This window comes from Ursus americanus, chromosome X, assembly GCF_024610735.1.
Source record: "Ursus americanus isolate L20-20 chromosome X, mUrsAme1.1.p, whole genome shotgun sequence".
Classification (NCBI taxonomy): Eukaryota; Metazoa; Chordata; class Mammalia; order Carnivora; family Ursidae; genus Ursus; species Ursus americanus.
Genome location: NC_142164.1, coordinates 59,007,924 through 59,028,462, shown reverse-complemented (window position 1 = coordinate 59,028,462; position 20,539 = coordinate 59,007,924). Strand labels below are relative to the sequence as shown.

The following is a 20,539-nucleotide window of genomic DNA, read 5'->3' as shown; positions in this document are numbered from 1 at the left end:
GATTGATTTCAGCTCTAATTTTGGTCAACTGCTTCCTCGTGTGTGGCTTAGGCCTGTCCCTCTGTTGCTGTTCCAGCTTCTTGAGGTGAGAATATAAAAACTGCATTTTAGATTTTTCTATTCTTTTGAGTGAGGCTTGGATGGCTATGTATTTCCCCCTTAGGACTGCCTTTGCAGTATCCCATAGGTTTTGGACTGTTGTATTTTCATTCTCATTGGTCTCCATAAATTGTTTAATTTGATTTTTGATTTCCTGGTTTATCGAGTCATTCCTGAGCAGGATGGTTCTTAGTCTCCAAGTGTTTGAGTTTCTTCCAAATTTTTCTTTGTGGTTGAGTTCCAATTTCAGAGCGTTGTGGTCTGAGAATATGCAGGGGATAATTTCAATCTTTTGGTATCGGTTGAGACCTATTTTGTGTCCCAGAACATGGTCTATTCTTGAGAATGTTCCATGGGCATTAGAATAGAATGAGTATTCTTTGGTTCTGGGCTGTAGTGTTCTATATATATCTATGAGGTCCAACTCGTCGAGTATGGCATTCAAAGCCTTTGATTCTTTGCTTAGTTTTTGCCAGGGTGTTCTGTCTATTTCTGAGAGTGGAGTGTTGAGGTCCCCTACTATTAATGTATTTTTATTTATATGTCTCTTTATTCTGGTTAAGAGTTGGCTTGTGTATCTTGCTGCTCCCCTGTTGGGGGCATATATATTTATAATTGTCATATCCACTTGTTGAATACTTCCCTTAAGAATAATATAGTGCCCTTCTGTGTCTCTAACTATAGTCTGTAGTTTAAAATCCAATTTATCTGATATTAGAATTGCTACCCCAGCTTTCTTTTGAGGTCCATTTGCGTGAAAGATGGTACTCCATCCCCTTACTCTCAGTCTGAATGCATCTTTGGGTTCGAAATGAGTCTCTTGTAGACAGCAAATGGATGGGTCATTTCTTTTTATCCAATCTACAACCCTGTGGCATTATGGGATGGTTCAAACCATTTACATTAAGACTGATTACTGAGAGATATGATTTTAATAATGCCATGTTGCCGGTAAAGTCTTTGTTTGTATTGGCTGTGACTTTCTGTTCTGTATCACTCTTGGGGCCTTTTTACTTTTATAGAACCTCCCGTAATATCTCCTGTAGGGCTGGTTTTGTGGTTACGAAATTGGTTAGTTACTGGCGATTCTGAAATGTCTTTATTTCTCCATCAATCTGAATGACAGCCTTGCTGGATAAAGGATTCTTGGCTGCATGTTTTTCTCTGAAAGAGCTTTAAATATGCTCCCCCAACCCTTTCTCTCATTCCAGGTCTGTGTAGACAGGTCTGACGTAATTCTGATGCCTTTGCCTTGGTATGTGAGAAATTTCTTTGCCCTGGCCGCTTTCAATACTGTATCCTTGCATCTAATATTTGCGAATTGCACTATGACGTGACGTGGCATAGGTTTGTCGTGGTTGAGCTTGGGAGGGGTCCTTTCTGCCTCTTGGACATGAATGTTTGTTTCCCTCGCTAGATTAGGGAAGTTTTCAGCTACAATTTATTCAAATATCTCTTCTAGACCTCTGTTTTTCTCCACCCCCTCGGGGATGCCGATGATTCTAACATTGGATCGTTTCCTTGAGTCAGTAATCTCCCGTAACCTACATTCTTGGGTGTGGATTTTTTTAAGACCATCTTCTATTTTCATTTTTTCCTCTATTAACCCATCCTCCAATTCACTAACCCGTTCCTCTGCTTCGGTGACCCTGGCCGTCAGAGCCTCTAGTTTTGCCTGCATTTGGCTCATAGAATTTTTAATTTCTGTCAGATTCACTCTCATTTCTGTCCTTAGGGATTCTATATTCTCAGTAACCTTTTCGTTAATAGTTTTTTCAATTCTACTCATCATTTTGACCATCGTTACTCTGAATTCCATTTCTGATAATTTGGTTACATCCATATCCATTATTTCTGTGGCAGAGGCCACAGACTCACTGTCTTTTCTTTGCTGGGGGGGGGGGCTTCTCTTTCTTGTCATTCTGATGAGGAGAGGTTGCGGGGTTGTCCAGAGCCCAAATTATTGACTGGGTCCCAGGCCGTGCCCTTTGTTTTATAGGGATCTTAGGGATGTGGGCTTCTTCTTTAAAGATTTTATTTATTTATTTATTTATTTATTTATTTATTTATTTATTTATTTATTTATGTGGCAGCCAACCAGCGAGTGAGGGAACAGAAGCAGGGGAGTGGGAGAGGAAGAAGCAGCTCCCAGCGGAGGAGCCCGATGAGGGACTCCTTTCCGGAACGCCGGGATCACTCCCTAAGCCGAAGACAGGCGCTCAATGACTGCGCCACCCAGGCGGCCGGGTTGTGGGCTTCTTGATTTTTCAGCCTGCCTTCTGTGTTCTGGGGGAGGGGCCTGCCGCGCCGATACTCAGGCAACCCTGTTTGGGTAGAGTCTCCGCGTCCCCTGCGAGGGGGGATGGGGATGGGCACTCTCTGAGCCGGTATTTCCAGGCTTTTGTTTTCTGGCGGCTTTCCCTGGCGGTTTGCTGTGCCTCTTCTGAGAGTCAGAGCAGCAGTGGCCGAATTTCAGCCTCTGTCACAGAACAGAGGGATTGCGGCCCGTTCTCTACTAATGTTCTGGCCACTTTAACTCTGTTACTGTTGGTGCTGCTCAACCCTGCAGCGTCCTGGGATGTGCTCCCCACACCCGGCGTCCCAGCCCTCATTTCCAGGGCCGGCGCGTCTCTGTCCTTTGTTTTTCTAATGCCGCCAGCCGCCAGCCGCCCGCTGCACGCTCTGGAAGCTCCCGGTCTCAGTCTGGATCCGGTGAGCACACCGGGATTCCGGTGTTCTGCGAGATGCCTGGTGGCGCGCGCACCCGGTTCACGGTCTCAGTCTGCTGTTTTGCGGGTGCCGACCACGAGCCTGCCCGCTCCCCCGTGCAGGTGGCTGCCGCTTCCCGGCGCCCGAACGCGGCGGCTCCCTCCCCCTTCCGTTTATATTCCGATATCTGTGCACGGTTTCATGGCTCCCCGCTTCGTACCTCAATACTCAGCGCTGGAGATGTTCATTTGTAGAGATCCAGATGCATCTTCCTGCGTCTCAGGCTGGTTCCGTGGTTGTTTAGGCTGGTCTGGTACCTATCCAGCTCGACTCGGGGGACCGGCTGAAAATGGTGTCTCCTACTCCTCCGCCATCTTAACTCCTCCTCTAAAGTTAAATAAGTTTAACCCAGTGTAGGAGTGCTGACAGTATTGACTCCATCTTTGGCCCTCCATCTTGTTCATATTCCTGCAGTGACCTCCCTTGGGACTGTGTTCCAGGCCCTTTGGAGGTTAATGTATGCTCTGACCAGAATGCAAGAAGGTTTGCACTGATGTTTCCTAAAGTTGTTTAGATAACTAGAAGAAATAACATAGTTTCTTCCTCTACCTCCCCTCTGGGGCACAAATGGCACTAGGACATCTGTTAAATGTTAAAGACTTTGACCCACCACAATGCCCTCTGCACATCCCCTCATTCTCTGCAGTGCCTGGATCATCACTCGCCCAATGGGTAATTTCTCATTTCATTAACCAATGAAAATAGTCTTCATTTATACCCATTCTCATGTATGGTAGGAGACATCACATATGAATGGTGACTACTCGGCAAAAATGAGTCTTCATAATTGTACTCTGAATGTTTTCGTGACTTACAATGGAAATATTTTCTGATTATATTTGCTCTTCAATAGAACTTCATAAAATACTAGAATTCTTTCATGGATAAATCATGCAGTAAGAAAGAATACTTAATTTACTTAACCTAGATAACTTGCTAAAATATAACTTAGTCACTTCTCCACATTGGAGAGTATTATATCCGAAAATTGCAGGCACATGTTAATTTGTTTTATTTGAGTAACATACAGACATTCCTGAGGAGGTGGCTAGTAGTACGGCTGCTCATCAAATGCTTCTCCCCAAGGACCCAAGGATTCTGACCATCCACAGGCTAGTCTTCTTTACAATTTTATGACTTTTTTGTCCCCTCAATTTCCTATATTGTACTCCCAACTTCCATTGGGCTAGAAGTTATTTTCTGGGCTGGGCAGACCATTGTAATCTAACTTATTTATTTCTACTTCATTTCTTCCAGTTATTGAAGAGCTGTTTACATAAAAGATGAATACATTTAACCAGGACTTATGGTATTTGTAACTTGAGTTGGCTCAATTTTGTTTTCTTTATTTTTTGTTGATTGGTTTATAAATAATTTTTTTAAGAATCCTGGACTATCAGCAATATTGTGGAAAATGTAAACAATATTAAGGCCATGCAAATTAATATCCTTTTAAAATACAGATTAACAAAGGCTGAGTAAAAATAAGAGAATCATTAAATACGTGTTTCAATCTCATTTGAAAGTATGAAAGGTTAAATTTCTCTTAGTCTTAACAGTGATATTTAGGCAAAGAGAAAATTTTAAAAATGAGCAAACCTTAATTTCTTTGGTTTAATGTTGCAAACTTTTTCTAGTTATATATGAAAATTATCAAAATTTTTTTATTTTAAAAATTTCAAAAATACTCATTAGATTGCTGGGCAAAAATTCCAATAATACTCTAAATTTAAAAGCCGGTATACAGATTCAAATCAACTACATTTCTGCTTGAAAAAGCAAAGACAAACACAAACAAAAAACACAAAAAATAGCACTATTCATTGTAGGACCCTAATAAGGTGTTTTTGGTTAGGTATATACTAAGTAAATGTTTTCCCTGATTTTATTTTTATGCATTACATGTGAGTGCAGACTGAGATTTCAAATTACTTTGAATTAAAAAGAAACCAAAGCCTTTATTCTATACTTTATTCTGTACAAGTACTTTCTTCTGTAGTACTTTGGTGTCAGATTTTTGATGTAATTTTTAAGGAAGGTGTTTCATATACAACAAGGTAATGCTAGCTTTGTCAAAGATGTCTAAAAAACGGAAAGAAGGAAGGAAGGAAGGAAGGAAGGAAGGAAGGAAGGAAGGAAGGAAGGAAGAGGGAGAGAGGGAGAGAGAGAGAGAGAGAATGAAAGAAAATGTCCCCTACACTTTTCAACACAATATACAAAACTATAAAATCTGTCAAGGAGGAAGCTTTCTGGAACTTCTTAAAGTATTGGAAAGTGCAGCAAGGCAAAAGAAAGTATTATGTACAAATAGTATTAAGCATTCTGTAATATATAGTGTTCTTAGTGTAATTAGAGTGAAACTTATCTATATATACACACAAAATATTTTAGAAGCAAGTGAAGTTAAAAAAAAAACCAGTTCTCTAAATTACACTTGATCACATAGACAAGCAAGTCTCTGTGATAGTTCATCCTGGAGAAAGCAAGTTTTATTTATTTTTTTATTTTCTTAAAGATTTTATTTACTTATGATTGAGAGAGAGCTAAAAAGAGAACATGAGCAGGGTGAGGGGAGGAGGGAGAAACAGACTCCCTGCTGAGCAGGGAGCCCAATGCAAGGCTCTATCCCAGGACTCCAGGATCATGACCTGAGCCAAAGACAGATGCTTAACCAACTGAGCCACCCAGGTGCCCGAGAAAGCAAGTTTTAAAAGTCACAGGGTTGTAACAAATATAAATCACTAATATTTTAAATAGCTCACATTTTAAATAAGATTTAAAATCTTGTCTCAAAAATTCATACAAAACCCAACATTAAGACTTTACTTTTTTAAACATTCTGGACCACATAGAGAACTTAATAGAGCAGAAGCTACAAAGGGAAGTATTTTTTTTTTCTTTCAAGATTTCATTTAAATTCTAGTTAACATATAGTGTAGTATTAGTTTTAGTGACAGAATTTAGTGATTCATCACTTGCATACAACACCCAGTGCCCGTTACAAGAAGTGCCCTCTTTAATGCCCATCACCCATTTATCCCATTCCCCCTCAAGCAACCCTGTTTGTTCCCTATTATTAAGAGTTTCTTATGGTTCAAAGGGGAGCAAATTCAATCTCTATATGAAATATGCATGCAAGTAGAAAATGTCCATCATAAAGGAGTCGAAATTAACCACATTTTGCTAATTTATGATGTCATACTATAGAAAAATACTCTTTATAAAATAAAATATGTGTATATATTTACTTATATATAACTATAAATACATATATTTAATTCATATATCACATTCATACCAATCATGATAAAATCCAACTTCTCTACCTGTTCTGTGGAAGCAATACTTATACCAACAGAACCTGTCTGACCCTGTGGCAGTTCCATACTGAGATCAAGGCTACAATTTAAAAATAATTAGCATAAATGAATGTTAATATAGGCATTTTCCTCTTTATCTAATTATGATAAGCAATAAAATAGGCTTGTCACAATTTGAATATTCCACCTAGCATTTTACTTTAATTTAATGAATAAAACTGATCCAATTTTATATGTAAATAGAACTGAAACATCTTCTGAATGTCCACTTTAGGATAAAAGAATTTACAAATTATAAAACGTTTTTGTTAAGACCTAATGGTATCCCATCTGGATGATAATCTTCTGATAAAAAGCTAGTAAAAGGACAATGATCTGGTCATCTGAATAAAAGACCAAAACAATGAATCATGGAACACTACATCAAAAGCTAAGGATGTACTGTATGGTGACTAACATAACATAATAAAAAATTTTTTAAAAAAGACCAAAACAATGGTTATCCAATGTATTCAATTTACTAGACATTACTATGTCTTCTACTGTAAGGAAAAATTAATATACCTAAAAAAGATAAAACAGGCTATACAAATATAGTCTCAGGATCCCTACCTAATATCTGAGCTAACTTCAAGTTCAGTGTTTAGCTCCTGAGCTACCCATAGTAGGAATCATTACTTGATCCACCTATACAAGCGACGTTTCAAAAAGTTAGGTACACTAGTCCAAGGTCGCCCTAATGATAGGATCTGAACCAAGGTCTGTCTGACTCCAAGGCCCATGATTTTAATCTCCATTATAACTATTCTTCTAGGATATAAACTAGCCTTTCCCTCTGTGTCTAGACTAGTGTATGCAAACCAGTTTGAAAACAATACTGGGAACAAAGAGACTTTAAAGGTCATTAGGAGATTCTACAGTTATTAATTAATTATCTATGGTTTAAAGGATTTTATCATTTTTAAAAAATTTTTATTATGTTCAGTTAGCCAACATATATTAGAACATTAGTCTCTGATGTAGTGTTCAACAATTCATTAGTTGCATATAACATCCAGTGCTCATCATAACACATGCCTTCCGTAATACCCATCATGGGGTTACCCCACCCACCACCCCCTCCCTTCTGTAACCATCAGTTTGTTTCCCAGAGTCCATAGTCTCTCATGGTTTGTCTCCCTGAACCTCCCCCTTCAGTTTTCCCTTCCTTCCCCTATTGTTCTCCATGCTATTCCTTATGTTCTACATATCAGTGAAACAATATAATTGCCTTTCTCTGCTTGACTTATTTCACTTAGCATAATCCCCTCCAGTTCCATCCACGCCGATGCAAAAGGTATTTATCTTTTCTGATGGCTGAGTAATATTCCATTGTATATATGAACCACATCTTCTTTATCCATCCATCTGCTAAAGGATATCTTGGCTTCTTCCACAGTTTGGCTATTGGGGACATTGCTGCTATTAACATTGGGATGCATGTGCTCCTCCTTTTCACTACATCTGTATCTTTGTGGTAAATACCCAGTAGTGCAGCTGCTGGGTCATAGGGTATCTCTATTTTCAAATTTTTGAGGAACCTCCATCCTGTTTTCCAGAGTGGCTACACCAGCTTGCATTCCCACCAACAGTGTAAGAGAGTTCCCCTTTACCCACATCCTTGGCAACATTTGTTGTTTCCTGCCTTGTTAATTTTTGCCATTCTAACTGGTGTAAAGTGGTATCTCATTGTGCTTTTGATTTGCATTTCTCTGGCGCCAAATGATATGGAGCATTTTTTCATGTGTCTATTAGTTATTTGTGTGTCTTTTTTGGAGAAATGTCTGTTCATGTTTTCTGCCCATTTCTGGACTTATTTTTTGGGTGTTAAGTTTGAGAAGTTCTTTATAGATCTTGGATAGCAGCCCTTTATCTGTAATGTCATTTGCAAATATCCTCTCCCATTCTGTGGGTTGCCATCTAGTTTTGTTGACTGTTTCCTTTGTTGTGCAGAAGCTTTTTATCTTGATGAAGTCCCAAAGTTTATTTTTGCCTTTGTTTCCCTTGCCTTTGGAGACGTGTCATGAAAGAAGTTGCTGTGGTCAATGTCGAAGAGGCTACTGCCTATGTTCTCCTCTAGGATTTTCATGGATTCCTATCTCACATTGAGTTATTCATCCATTTTGAGTTTATCTTTGTGTATGGTATAAAAGAATGGTCAGGTACATTCTTCTGCATGTGGCTGTCCAATTTTCCCAGTACCACTTACTGAAGAGACTGTCTTTTTTCCATTGGATATTCTTTCCTGATTTGTTGAGGACTAGATGACCATAGAGTTGAGGGTCCATTTCTGGGCTCTCTATTCTGTTCCATTAATCTATGTGTCTGTATTTGTGCCAATACCATTCTGCCTTGATGATCACAGATTTGTAATATAGCTAAAAAGTCAGGCATCATGATGCCCATAGCATTGATTTTCTTTTTCAACATTTCCCTGGCAATTTGGGGTCTTTTCTGGTTCCATAGAAATTTTAGGATTGTTTTTTCCAGCTCTGTGAAAAATATTGATGGTATTTTGAGAGCACTGAAAGTGTAGACTGCTCTGGGCAGCATAGACATATTCACAATGTTTATTCTTCCAGTCCATGAGCATGGAATGTTTATCCATCTCTTTTGTCTTCCTCAATTTCTTTCATACGTGTTCAATAGTTTCTAGGGTATATATCTTTTACCTCTTTGGTTGGGTTTATTCCTAGTTTTCTTATGGTTTTTGGTGTTATTGTAAATGGAATCGATTCCTTAATTTCTCTTTCTTCAGTTAGATTGTTAGGGTATAGAAATACAACTGATTTCCATGCATTGATTTTGTATCCTGCCACATGGCTGAATTCCTGTTATGAGTTCTAGCAATTTTGGGGTGGAGTCTTTTGGTTTTCCACAGCAAGTATTATATCTCTGGGAAAAGAGAGAGTTTGACTGCTTCTTTGCCAATTTGAATGCCTTTTTTTTTAAAGATTTTATTTATTTATTTGACAGAGATAGAGACAGCCAGCGAGAGAGGGAACACAAGCAGGGGGAGTGGGAGAGGAAGAAGCAGGCTCATAGCAGAGGAGCCTGATGTGGGGCTCAATCCCATAATGCCGGGATCACGCCCTGAGCTGAAGGCAGATGCTTAACTGCTGTGCCACCCAGGTGCCCCTGAATGCCTTTTATTTCTTTCTGTTGTCTGATTGCTGAGGCTAGGACTTCTAGTATTATGTTCAACAAATATGGTGAGAATGGGCATCCCTGTTGTGTTCCTGACCTTAAGGGAAAAGTTCTGTTTTTCCCCATTGAGAAATATACTCCTTGTGGGCTTTTCATAAATGCCTTTGATAGTACTGAGGTTTGTGCCCTCTATTCCTATATTCTGAAGAGTCTTAATCAGGAAAGGATGCTGTATTTTGTCAAATGCTTTTTCTGCATCATTTGAGAGGATCATATGGTTCTTGTCTTTTATTAGTGTGCTCTATGACGTTGATTGATTTGCCAATGTTGAACCACCCTTGTATCCCAGTAATAAACCTCACCCGGTCGTGATGGATAATCCTTTTAATGTACCTTTGGTTACTACTGGCTACAATCTTGCTGAGTATGTTGGCATCCATGCTCATAATGGATATTGGTGTGTAATTCTTCTTTCTGACGGGGGCTTTGCCTGGTGTTGGGATCAGAGTAATGCTGGCCTTATAGAACAAGTTTGGAAATTTTCCTTCCATTTCTATTTTTTGAAATAGCTTCAGTCGAATAGGTATGATTTCTTCTTTAAATGTTTGATAGAATTCTCCTGGGAAGCCATCTGGCCCTGGACTCTTGTTTCTTGGGAAATTTTGAATTATCGCTTCAATGTCTTTACTGGTTTTTAGTCTATTCAGATTGTCCATTTCTTCCTGTGTCAGTCTTGGTAGTTTAAAACTTTGCAGGAAGGCATCCATTTCTTCCAGATTCCTTAACATGTTGGCATATAGTTGCTGGTAATAATTTCTAATAATTGTTTCTATTTTCTTGGTGTCAGTCATGACCTCTTCCCTTTCATTCATGATTTTATTGATCTGGGTCCTTTCCCTTTTCTTTTGGATAAGTCTGACCAGAGGTTTATTGATACATTAATTCTTTCAAAGAACGAGCTTCTAGTTTCATTGATCTGTTCTACTGTTTTTTCTGGTATCTATTTTGTTGATTTCTGCTCTTATCTTTATTCTCTTCTCCTGCTTGGTTTAGGCTTTACCTGCTGTTCTTCTCCAGGTCTTTTAGGTGTAAGGTTAGCTTGTGCATTTGGGATTTTTCTACTTTTTTGAGAGAGGCTTGAATGGCTATGTGTTTCCCTCTTATGACCACATTTGCAGTATCCCATTGGTTTTTGGACAAATGTGTTTTATATCTCATTAGTTTCCATGAATTGTTTAAGTTTTTCTTTAATTTCCTGGTAGACCCAATCATTCTTTAGCAGGATGCTCTTCACCTTCCAAGTGTTCGAATTCCCTCCAAATTTTTTCTTGTGATTGAGTTCCAGTTTCAAAGCATTGTGTTCTGAAAATATGCAGGGAAAAATCGCAAACTTTTGGTATTGGCTGAGACCTGATTTATGACCCAGTATGAGGCCTATTCTGGAAAAAGTTCCATGTGTGTTCAAGGAGAATGAGTATTCTGTTGTTTTAGGATGGAATGTTCTGTATATATCTAGAAGTCCAAGTGGTCCAATGTTTTGCAAAGCCCTTGTTTCTTTGTAGATCTTCTGCTTAGAAGATCTGTCCGTTGCTGTGCGTGGAGTGTTGATGGCTCCTACTATTAATGTATTATTTTCAACTGGTTTCTTTATTTTGGTTCTTAATTGGTTTATATAACTGGCTGTTCCCATGTTGGGGGCATGGGTATTTACAATTGTTAGATCTTCTTGTTGTGTAGAACCTGTAAGTATGATATAGTGTCCCTCTACATCTCTTCTTGCAGTCTTTGGTTTAACGTCTGATTTGTCGGAGATGAGGATTGCTACCTCAGCTTTCTTTTGAGGTCAATTAGCATGGTAAATGGTTTTCCATCCCCTCACTTTCAATCTGGAGGTATCATTAGGGTCAAAATGAGTCTCTTGTAGACAGCATATGGATGGGTCTTGCTTTTTATCCAATCTGCAACCCTGTTTCTTTTGATGGGAGCAAATAGCCCATTTTTATTCAGAGTAACTATTGAAAGATATAAATTTAGTATCATTGCATTGCCTGTACAGTCCTTATTTCTGTAGATCATCTCTGTTAATTTCTGATCTATATTACTCCTGCATTCTGTCTTCACTTACAGAAACCCCCTTAATATTTCTCGCAGGGCTGCCTTGGTGGTCACTTATTCTTTCAGTTTCTCCCTGTCCTGAAAGCTCTTTATCTCTCCATCCATTCTGAATGACAGCCTTGCTGGATAAAGTATTCTGGGCTGCATGTTCTTCTCATTTAATACTCTGAATATGTATTGCCAGCCCTTTCTGGCTTGCCAGGTTTCTGTGGACAGGTCTGATGTTATGCTGATGTTCCTCCCTCCATATGTAAGGAACCTCCTCTCCCTGGCTATTCTCAGCATAGTTTCTTTGGCTATAAAATTTGCAAGCTTCACTATTATATGTCAGGATGTTGATCTATTTTTATTTATTTTGGGAGTCATCCTCTCTGCCTCTTGGACTCAAATGCTTGTTTCCTTCCCCAGATTAAGTATGATCTCAGCTATGATTTGCTCAATTATACCTTCTAGTCTTCTCTCTCTCTCTACCCCCTCAGCCATCCCAATAATTCTGACATTGGAACACTTCATGTCATCCTTAATCTCTGCAATCCATTTTTCATGTGTACATCAGCCTATCTGTTTTCCTCCATTTACTTCTTTTCAATCAGCTTATCTTCTAGATCACTGATTCTCTCTTTTGCCTCATTGACCACAGCTGTTAGAGTATCCAGTTTAGACTGCATCTGATCCATACCATTTTTTAAATACAGCCTGATTAGAACTCATTTCTGCTCTTAAAGATTCAATATTGTCTCTAATGCTTTTTTTCAAGCCTAGCTATTGACTTCATGATTGCTATTCTGAATTCTATCTCTGACATTTTGCTTATACACATGCCCATTATTTCTGTGGCAGAGGACATTGTTTCTGGCTCTTTTCTTTGTTCAGAGTTCCTCCTCCTAGTCATTCTGTCAAGGGATGTTTGAGTGAGTGATTAGAGTCCAAATATGAACCATGAGCCAAGCAAGATGCACCCTAGCAAAATCTGGAGGGGTCAGAATCCACGACCAAAAAAACAAAGCCAAAATGAACACAAGAATAAAATTCATAAAATTTAAAAGAAATTAAAAGGGGGTGAGGGGAAGAGAGGCAATAATCTCTCAATGTGGACAAAGCAGGGTGTTTTAGTTGTTCCTGGGTGTATTTTGGTCTGTGTGCTAGAGGACAGTACTTTCCAAAATTACAAGGAAAGTAAAACTTGCGTGTGTGTGTACATAGTAAAATTGAACAGTGAATAAAGGACTAAAATAAAGCATATATCTACAAAAATACAGTTCTGAAAAAAATACAAGTTAAAAAGCTACTATGAAATATAAGTTAATAAAAATCTAGTTGAAATGAGAAAAAGGTAAAAAGAAAAAAAAAACAGAAAAAGCATGAGAAAAAAAGTTTTCTCTGAAAAATAAACAAGCTATGAGCCAACGCCTGGAGCTCAATATACTATTACCCCTGGCATCGGGATTTTACAGTCTTATGGGGTCCATAGGGCTGTTGTCCTCTTGTTCTTCCAGCCTGTCTTCTGAGGGAGGGTCCTGCTGTGCTGTTTTTCAGGTAACCCTGCTTGGGTGGAGTTGCCCTGCCCCTGTCAGGGGGATGGGCTCAATGGAAACCTGTCTTCTGTGCTTTTGTTCCCTGGTGGCTTTCTGCACTTCTTCTGAGGGTCTGAGCAAAAATGGTCACACCCAGACCTCTAGCCCAGAGCAGAGAAATCAGTCTGCTCTCTTCACTAAACCCTCCAGGACACAGTCTCCATTTCTGTATATGCCGCCAAAAACCACAGCCCCCTGCAGTGCCCACCCACAGTAACTCTCTCAGAGGTCATCACAGGGGTCTGAGAGTGTCCCTGCCCTTTATGCTTCTAAAACCATGAATGGCTGCAGGCTCACATGTGCACCCACAGCTCCTGGAACCAGTCTGGGTCCTGCTCTAAAGCCCTTTCCTGGCCACTACTGCTCTGCCAGTTTCTGCCCAGTTGTGAGCACTGGCTCCTGATTTTTTCATACTGCCCAAGAGAAGAGAGATTCTCAACCAGTCCAGCTTGCATTTTATGGTGATCTGAGCTGAGAGACCCTTCCTGGGCTCAATGACCATAACCTGCTTCCTGGCTCCACCGCTTGGGCACTCTGCCAGTCCAGGAAGCCCCTTTGGTTCTGAGGCTTGTCCTATCCTGAAACCATAATGCTCTACCTAGAATTCTGCCTTTTCATTTTCAGAGCCCCTTTCAGAGAGAGATGTCACTTCCTGGAGCAGATTTCTAAGGGTTCCAATCTTGCGCTCTGGTGTTGTGTCACTTTCCAGGAGCCAGCTTATGGAGGCTCCCTCCCCCTTCTGTTTATCTTCCGAGAGCTCCCCACAGATTCACAACTCTGTACTTCCTACTTTGCAAACGGCAGTGCTTTTCTGCTTGCAGAGATCCAGCTATATATTCTTATATCTCAGGCTGATTTCATGGATGTTCAGAAAGGTTTGGTAGATATCAAGCTAAATTCAGGGGACTGGTTGAAATGGGGCCCCCTACTCCTCCACCATCTTGCCTCCAGAATCAACAGATTGTTATTTAAAAGTTAATGATATGCTATATTAAAATTTGTTGAGGAAATCACAAACTCAAGCAGAATGTGGATACTTAAACATCTTTATGAATGAGCATTAGAATTTGGATATCAGTGATTCTACCTGGTTCTACTGCTCCAGCCACCACCCATTATTGATGAAACACATCTCTCTCAATTTTGACCCACTCACCCAAGGAACATTTGGCAATGTCTGCAGGCATTTTGGGTTATCAGAACTGGGGGGAGGGGTGTTACTGTTACCTTGCGAGTAGAGGAACAGTGATGCTGCTAAATATTCTAGAAATGCATAGAACACATAGCCTAAAATGTCAATAGTGTCAAGGTTGAGAAATCCTGCTCTGTATCTTATCAAAAATTATCTATGGAACTTGGTTTTCCACTGAAGGTCAGCAAGGCTGTAATGTGTCAATGCCCCTTTTACAAGACCTCTCTTGCTGTATTTTCAAACCCAATCTTCTTAGTCTTTGGTAGGGAAAAAAAAACACAAGTCCTTAGCCTCATATTCCTAAGATGGAATCTTCTGACACACAATGCCTTAGTATCCTTTATAATACTTAACAAAAGTCATCTTTCTTGTTACTGACCTGTTGGTAAATGGGCTATATCGAGATACTAACAAAGCAAAACACTGTATAACCTAACCTCCAGTCCTGTTCTCAAATACTGCAAACCTGACTTATTAAACTGGGTTTTAATTTAATAAAGATACATTAGTGATAATAAACAGCTGATAAAGTTAACTGTTCATATTAATCAGAAATTAGCTTAGGCACTAGAATAATATTCAACAACTCTAGTTTCCAGGTGTCTACATATCTTCTCTTCCCAGGAGAAACAGAGTACATAAACCATATTTCAATCTATTACTCTACCTTTGATGATAAAGTATAAAACTTCAGTATCACCCAGTTTTATTCTTTATTACAATGTTCTCTTTAGCTAAATAACATACCAGAAAATGCTGATATAACATGACTTCTATAGCACAGATATTCTCATGGCCAAGTCATTCCCCTGAAACATGATGGGCCTGAAATAAACAGCCCATTAACAGACACCCTATTTCTAATAACAGTACCATAAACAGTGTCAATTATTTAGCTTTTTTAAAAAATGAATGATCATTTGCAATGAAGCAATGTTGCCATCTTTTGAACCCTTTGAACATTTAGCACATATTTCTCAGATTGCAGGACTCAAATTGCGCTTAAAATGTAATGGATTGATCACAGCAGAATTCTTTTGGAAGATCTTTTAAAAGAAATCTAAACATTTGATATATGTTGAACACAAAAAGTATGGAAGATATTGAGGAAATGTTTAAAAATTCCTGCCTCCCAAACTCACCTTCCTCCATTTCTTATCACACACAATATAAATGCATCTCCAGAGATTTTTAAGAAAATACTAGGATGTTTTAAACACAGTGACACTTTTAGAGCATGGTGAAGTGCAGGATGATGTTTCAAAGGCTCTACCAACAGTAAATTCTAGGGTCAAAAATCTAACTCTGACCATTTGTTGTAAAGACAAATTTCTTTATCCACATTACATAATTTTAAGACCTCTAGATATTAAATCAAGATTATCCAAAATCATTCGATTAAATTCTGACCCAGTTTCATCTGCCATTTCTTGAAGCAGCACATCTACTTGGTTCTAGAATAAGAAATATAATTTGTATTTTAATGGCATTGATTGGGCAGTATATCTTTCTGATTTTGTTTTAAAAAAGGGGCACTCAGAGTCCATAGTCTCTCATGCTTCATTCCCCCTTCTGATTACCCCCCCTTTCTTTATCCCTTTCTTCACCTGAGAAACAAACTGAGGGCTTCAGAGGGGAGGGCGGTGGGGGAATGGGATAGGCTGGTGATGGGTGGTGGGGAGGGCACATATTGCATGGTGCACTGGGTGTTATACGCAACTAATGAATCATCGAACTTTACATCAAAAACCAGGGATGTACTGTATGGTGACTAACATAATAAAAAAACATTAAAAAACCCACAAGTATTTGGTAAATGGAATAAAAAGAATTAAAAATAAAAAAATAAAAAGGGGGCACTGCTCTACAACGATTAAAAGAAACCCTCTAAAATTTTTTTTTTACCAGCAGAGGGAGCTAAATTTCAGAAAATATTTTATTTCTAAATAATGTTAAAATTATGAAGCCTTCAATTCTGAGGTTATATAAAAAATATTAGCAGTGATATTCACATATAATGTTAATCTGAGTAATGTAACTCTCTTTAATGCAGTGAACCAATTTCTAAAGCTCTGTTTTAGCACACTTTGCTTATTTTTTCCTATTTTCAACTTTGCAATTAAATTTCAGTTAGTTAATGTACAGTGTAATATTAGCTTCAGATGTAGAATTTAGCTATTCATCACTTACATACAATTCCCAGTGCACATCACAACTGCCGTCTTCTTTAATACCCACCACCCATTTAACCCATTTAACCCATTCCACTGCCCACCTCCTCCCACCTAACCCTCAGTGTGTTCTCCATACTTGAGAGTCAGCTTTCTGGTTTGCCACTCTTAATTTTTTGACCCTTACATTCATCTGTTTCATTAAATTCCACATATGAGTGAAATAAGATAGTATTTGTCTTTCTCTGATTTATATCACTTAGCGTGATACTCTCAAGCTCCATCCATGTCATTGCAAACAGCAAGATTTCATTCATTTTATTCATTATGATATGTTACCATACAGTACATCATTAATTTTTGATGTAGTGTTCCATGATTCATTACCGGCATTTAACACCCAGTGCTCTATGCAATATGTGCCCTCCTTAATACCTATTACTGAGCTAGCCCATGTCCCCACCCACCTCCCCTCTGAAACCCTCAGTTTGTTACCCAGAGTCCATAGTATCTCATGATTCATTCCCCCTTCCGCTTACCCCCCTTCATTCTTCCCTTCCTTCTCCTACTGACCGCCCTGCTATTCCTTATGTTCCACAAATGAGTGAAACCATATGATAATTGTCTTTCTCTGCCTGAATTATTTCATTTAGCATAATCTCCTCCAGGCCCGTTCATGTGGCTGCAAATATTGAGAAATCGTTCTTTTTGATAGTTGAGTAATATTCCATTGTATATATGGACCACAACTTCTTAATCCATTCGTCTGTTGAAGGGCATCTCGGCTCCTTCCACAATTTAGCTATTGTGGACAACGCTGCTATGAACATCGGGGTGCATATGGCCCTTCTCTTCACTGCGTCTGTATCTTTGGGGTAAATACCCAGTAGTGCAATGGCTGGGTCATAGGGTAGCTCAATTTTTAACTTTTTAAGGGAACTCTACACTGTTTTCCAAAGTGGCTGTACCAACTTGCATTCTCACCAACAATGTAGGAGGGATCCCCTTTCTCCACATCCTCTCCAACAATTGTTGTTTCTTGCCTTGTCAATTTTTGCCATTCTAACTGGCGTAAGGTGGTATCTCAGTGTGGTTTTGATTTGAATTTCCCTGATGGCTAATGATGTTGAGCATTTCTTCATGGGTCTGTTAGCAATTTCTATGTCTTCACTGGAAAAGTGTCTCTTCATATTTTCTTCCCATTTTTTTACTTGATTGTTTCTCGTGTATTGAATTTGAGAACTTCTTTATAGATCTTGGATACCAGTCTTTTATCTGTAGTGTCACTTGCAAATATCTTCTCCCATTCTGTGGGTTGCCCCCTTGTTTTCTTGAGTGTTTCCTTGACTGTGCAGAAACTTTTTATCTTGATGAAGTCCCACAAGTTAATTTTTGCTTTTGTTACCCTTGCCTATGGAGACATGTCATGAAAGAAGTTGCTGTGGCCGATGTCGAAGAGGTTACAACCTATGTTCTCCTCTATGATTTTGATGGATTCCTGTCTTACATTGAGGTTTCATCCATTTGGAGTTTACCTTTGTGTATGGTGTGAGAGAGTGGTCAAGTTTCATTCTTCTCTATATAGCTGTCCAATTTTCCCAGCACCATTTATTGAAGAGACTGGCTTTTTTCCACTGGATGTTTTTTCCTGCTTTCTCAAAGATTAGTTGACCATAGAGTTGAGGGTCCATGTTTGGAGTCTGTATTCTGTTCCACTGGTCTGTCTGTTTTTGTGCCAGTACCACGCTGTCTTGGTGTCACAGCTTTGTAGTATAACTTGAAATCAGGCAACGTGATGCCCCCAGCTTTGTTTTTCTTTTTTTCAACATTTCCTTGGCAATTCAGGGTCTTTTCTGGTTCCACACAAATTTTAGGATTGTTTGTTCTAGCTCTTTGAAAAATGTCATTGGTATTTTGATTGGGATGGCGTTGAAAGTGTACATTGCTCTGAGTAGCATAGACATTTTAACTACGTTTATTCTTCCGATCCACAAGCATGGAATGTTTTCCATCTTTTTGTATCTTCTTCAATGTCTTTCATCAGTTTTCTCTAGTTTGTAGAGAATATATCCTTTACCTCTCGGGTTAAGTTAATTCCGAGATATCGTATGATTTTTGGTGCTATTGCAAATGGAATCGATTCCCTAATTTCTCTTTCTTCAGTCTCATTGTTCATGTATAGAAATGCAACTGATTTCTGTGCATTCATTTTGTATCCTGCCACATTACTAAATTTTCTATGAGTTCTAGTAATTTGTGGGTGGAGTCTTTTGGGTTTTCCATATAAAGTACCATGTCATCTGCGAAGAGAGTGAGTTTGACTTCTTCTTTGCCAATTCGAATACCTTTTATTCCTTTTTGTTGTCTGACTGCTGTTGCTAGGACTTCTAGTACTATGTTGAACAATAATGGCAAGAGTGGACATCCTTGTCGTGTTCCTGATCTTAAGGGAAAGGCTCTCAGGTTTTCCCCATTGAGAATGATATTTGCTGTAGGCTTTTCACAGATGGTTTTTATGAAAGTGAGGAATGTGCCTTCTATCCCTACACTCTGTAGGGTTTTAATAAGGAAAGGATGCTGTATTTTGTCAAATGCTTTTCTGCATCAATTGAAAGGATCATATGGTTCTTGTCTCTTCTCTTATTAATGTAATCTATCTCACTGATTCATTTAGGAATGTTGAACCACTCTTGCATCCCAGGGATGAATCCCACTTGGTCGTGATGGATAATCCTTTTAATGTACTGTTGGATCCTATTAGCTAGGATCTTGTTGATAATTTTGGCATCTATATTCATCAGAGATATTGGTCTGTAATTCTCCTTTTTGATGGGGCCTTTGCCTGGTTTGGGGATCAAGGTAATACCGCCCTCATAGAGTGAGTTTGGTAGTTTTCCTGCTGTTTCTGTTTTTTGAAACAGCTTCAGGAGAATAGGTGTTTCTTCTTTGAATGTTAGGTAAAATTCCACAGGGAATCCATCAGGCCCCGGACTCTTGTTTTTTGGGAGGTTTTTCATTGCTGCTTCAATCTCTTCACTGTTATTTGGTCTATTTAGATTGTCAATTTCTTCCTGTTTCAGTCTTGGTAGTTTATAGGTGTCTAGGAAGGCATCCATTTCTTCCAGGTTGTTTAATTTATTGGCATATAGTTGTTGGTAATAGTTTCTAATGAGTGTTTCTATTTCCTCAGTGTTGGTCATGATCTCTCCCCTTTCATTCATAATTTTATTAATTTGGGTCCTTTCTGTATTCTTTTGAATAAGTCTGGCCAGTGGCTTATCGATCTTATTAATTCTTTCAAGGAAGCAGCTTTTACTTTTGTTGATCTGCTCTACTGTGTTTCTGGTTTCTAAGTCATTGATCAATTGTCTTCTCGTGCGTGGGTTAGCCCGTTCTTTTGTTCCCTCTCCATCTTCTTAAGGTGAGAATATAAGGACGAATTAGTGAATTAGAGGATGAGATGATAGAAAAGAAGGAAAGAAAAGAAACATAGATTAAAAAACTCCACATTCAAGAGGAAAGACTATGGGAGATTACTGACTCAATGAAATGTTCCAATGTCAGAATCATCGGCATCCCCGAGGGGGTAGAGAAAGAGAGAGGTCTAGAAGAGATATTTGAACAAACTGTAGCGGATAACTTCCCTAATCTGGTGAAGGAAACAAGCATTCGTGTCTAAGAGGCAAAGAGAACCCCTCCCAAGATCAATTTGTATACCTTAGATTCAAGGAAACAATCTTGAAAGTGGCGAGGGGGAAGAGATTCCTCCGGTACAGAGGGAGGAACATCAGAATAATGTCAGACCTGTCTACAGAGACCTGGAAAGCCAGAAAAAGCTGGCAAGACATATTCAGAGCACTAGATGAGAAGAACATGCAGCCAAGGATACTTTATCCAGCAAGGCTGTCTATCAGAATGGATGGAGAGATAAGGAGCTTCCAAGACTGGCAGAAACTGAATGAATATGTGACTACCAAGCCAGCCCTACAAGAAATATGAAGGGGGGGTTATAAAGCCAAAAAGACCCCAGGAGTGATACAGAACAGAAATTTACAGAGACAACCTATAGAAACACGGACTTCACAGGCAACATGACAACATTAAACTCCCACC

General features: G+C 39.0%; 1 long non-coding RNA gene across 1 annotated transcript in view; it reads right to left on the bottom strand.

Moving 5' to 3' along the window:
• Positions 1-769: 769 nt before the first annotated feature.
• The window catches only part of LOC123789773 (uncharacterized), a 94,601-nt gene continuing 74,831 nt past the window's right edge, over positions 770-20,539 (bottom strand). Inside the window, exon 5 of the long non-coding RNA XR_015723408.1 lies at positions 770-19,841. This is a non-coding gene — a long non-coding RNA (uncharacterized LOC123789773). The remainder of the gene's footprint in view (positions 19,842-20,539) is intronic.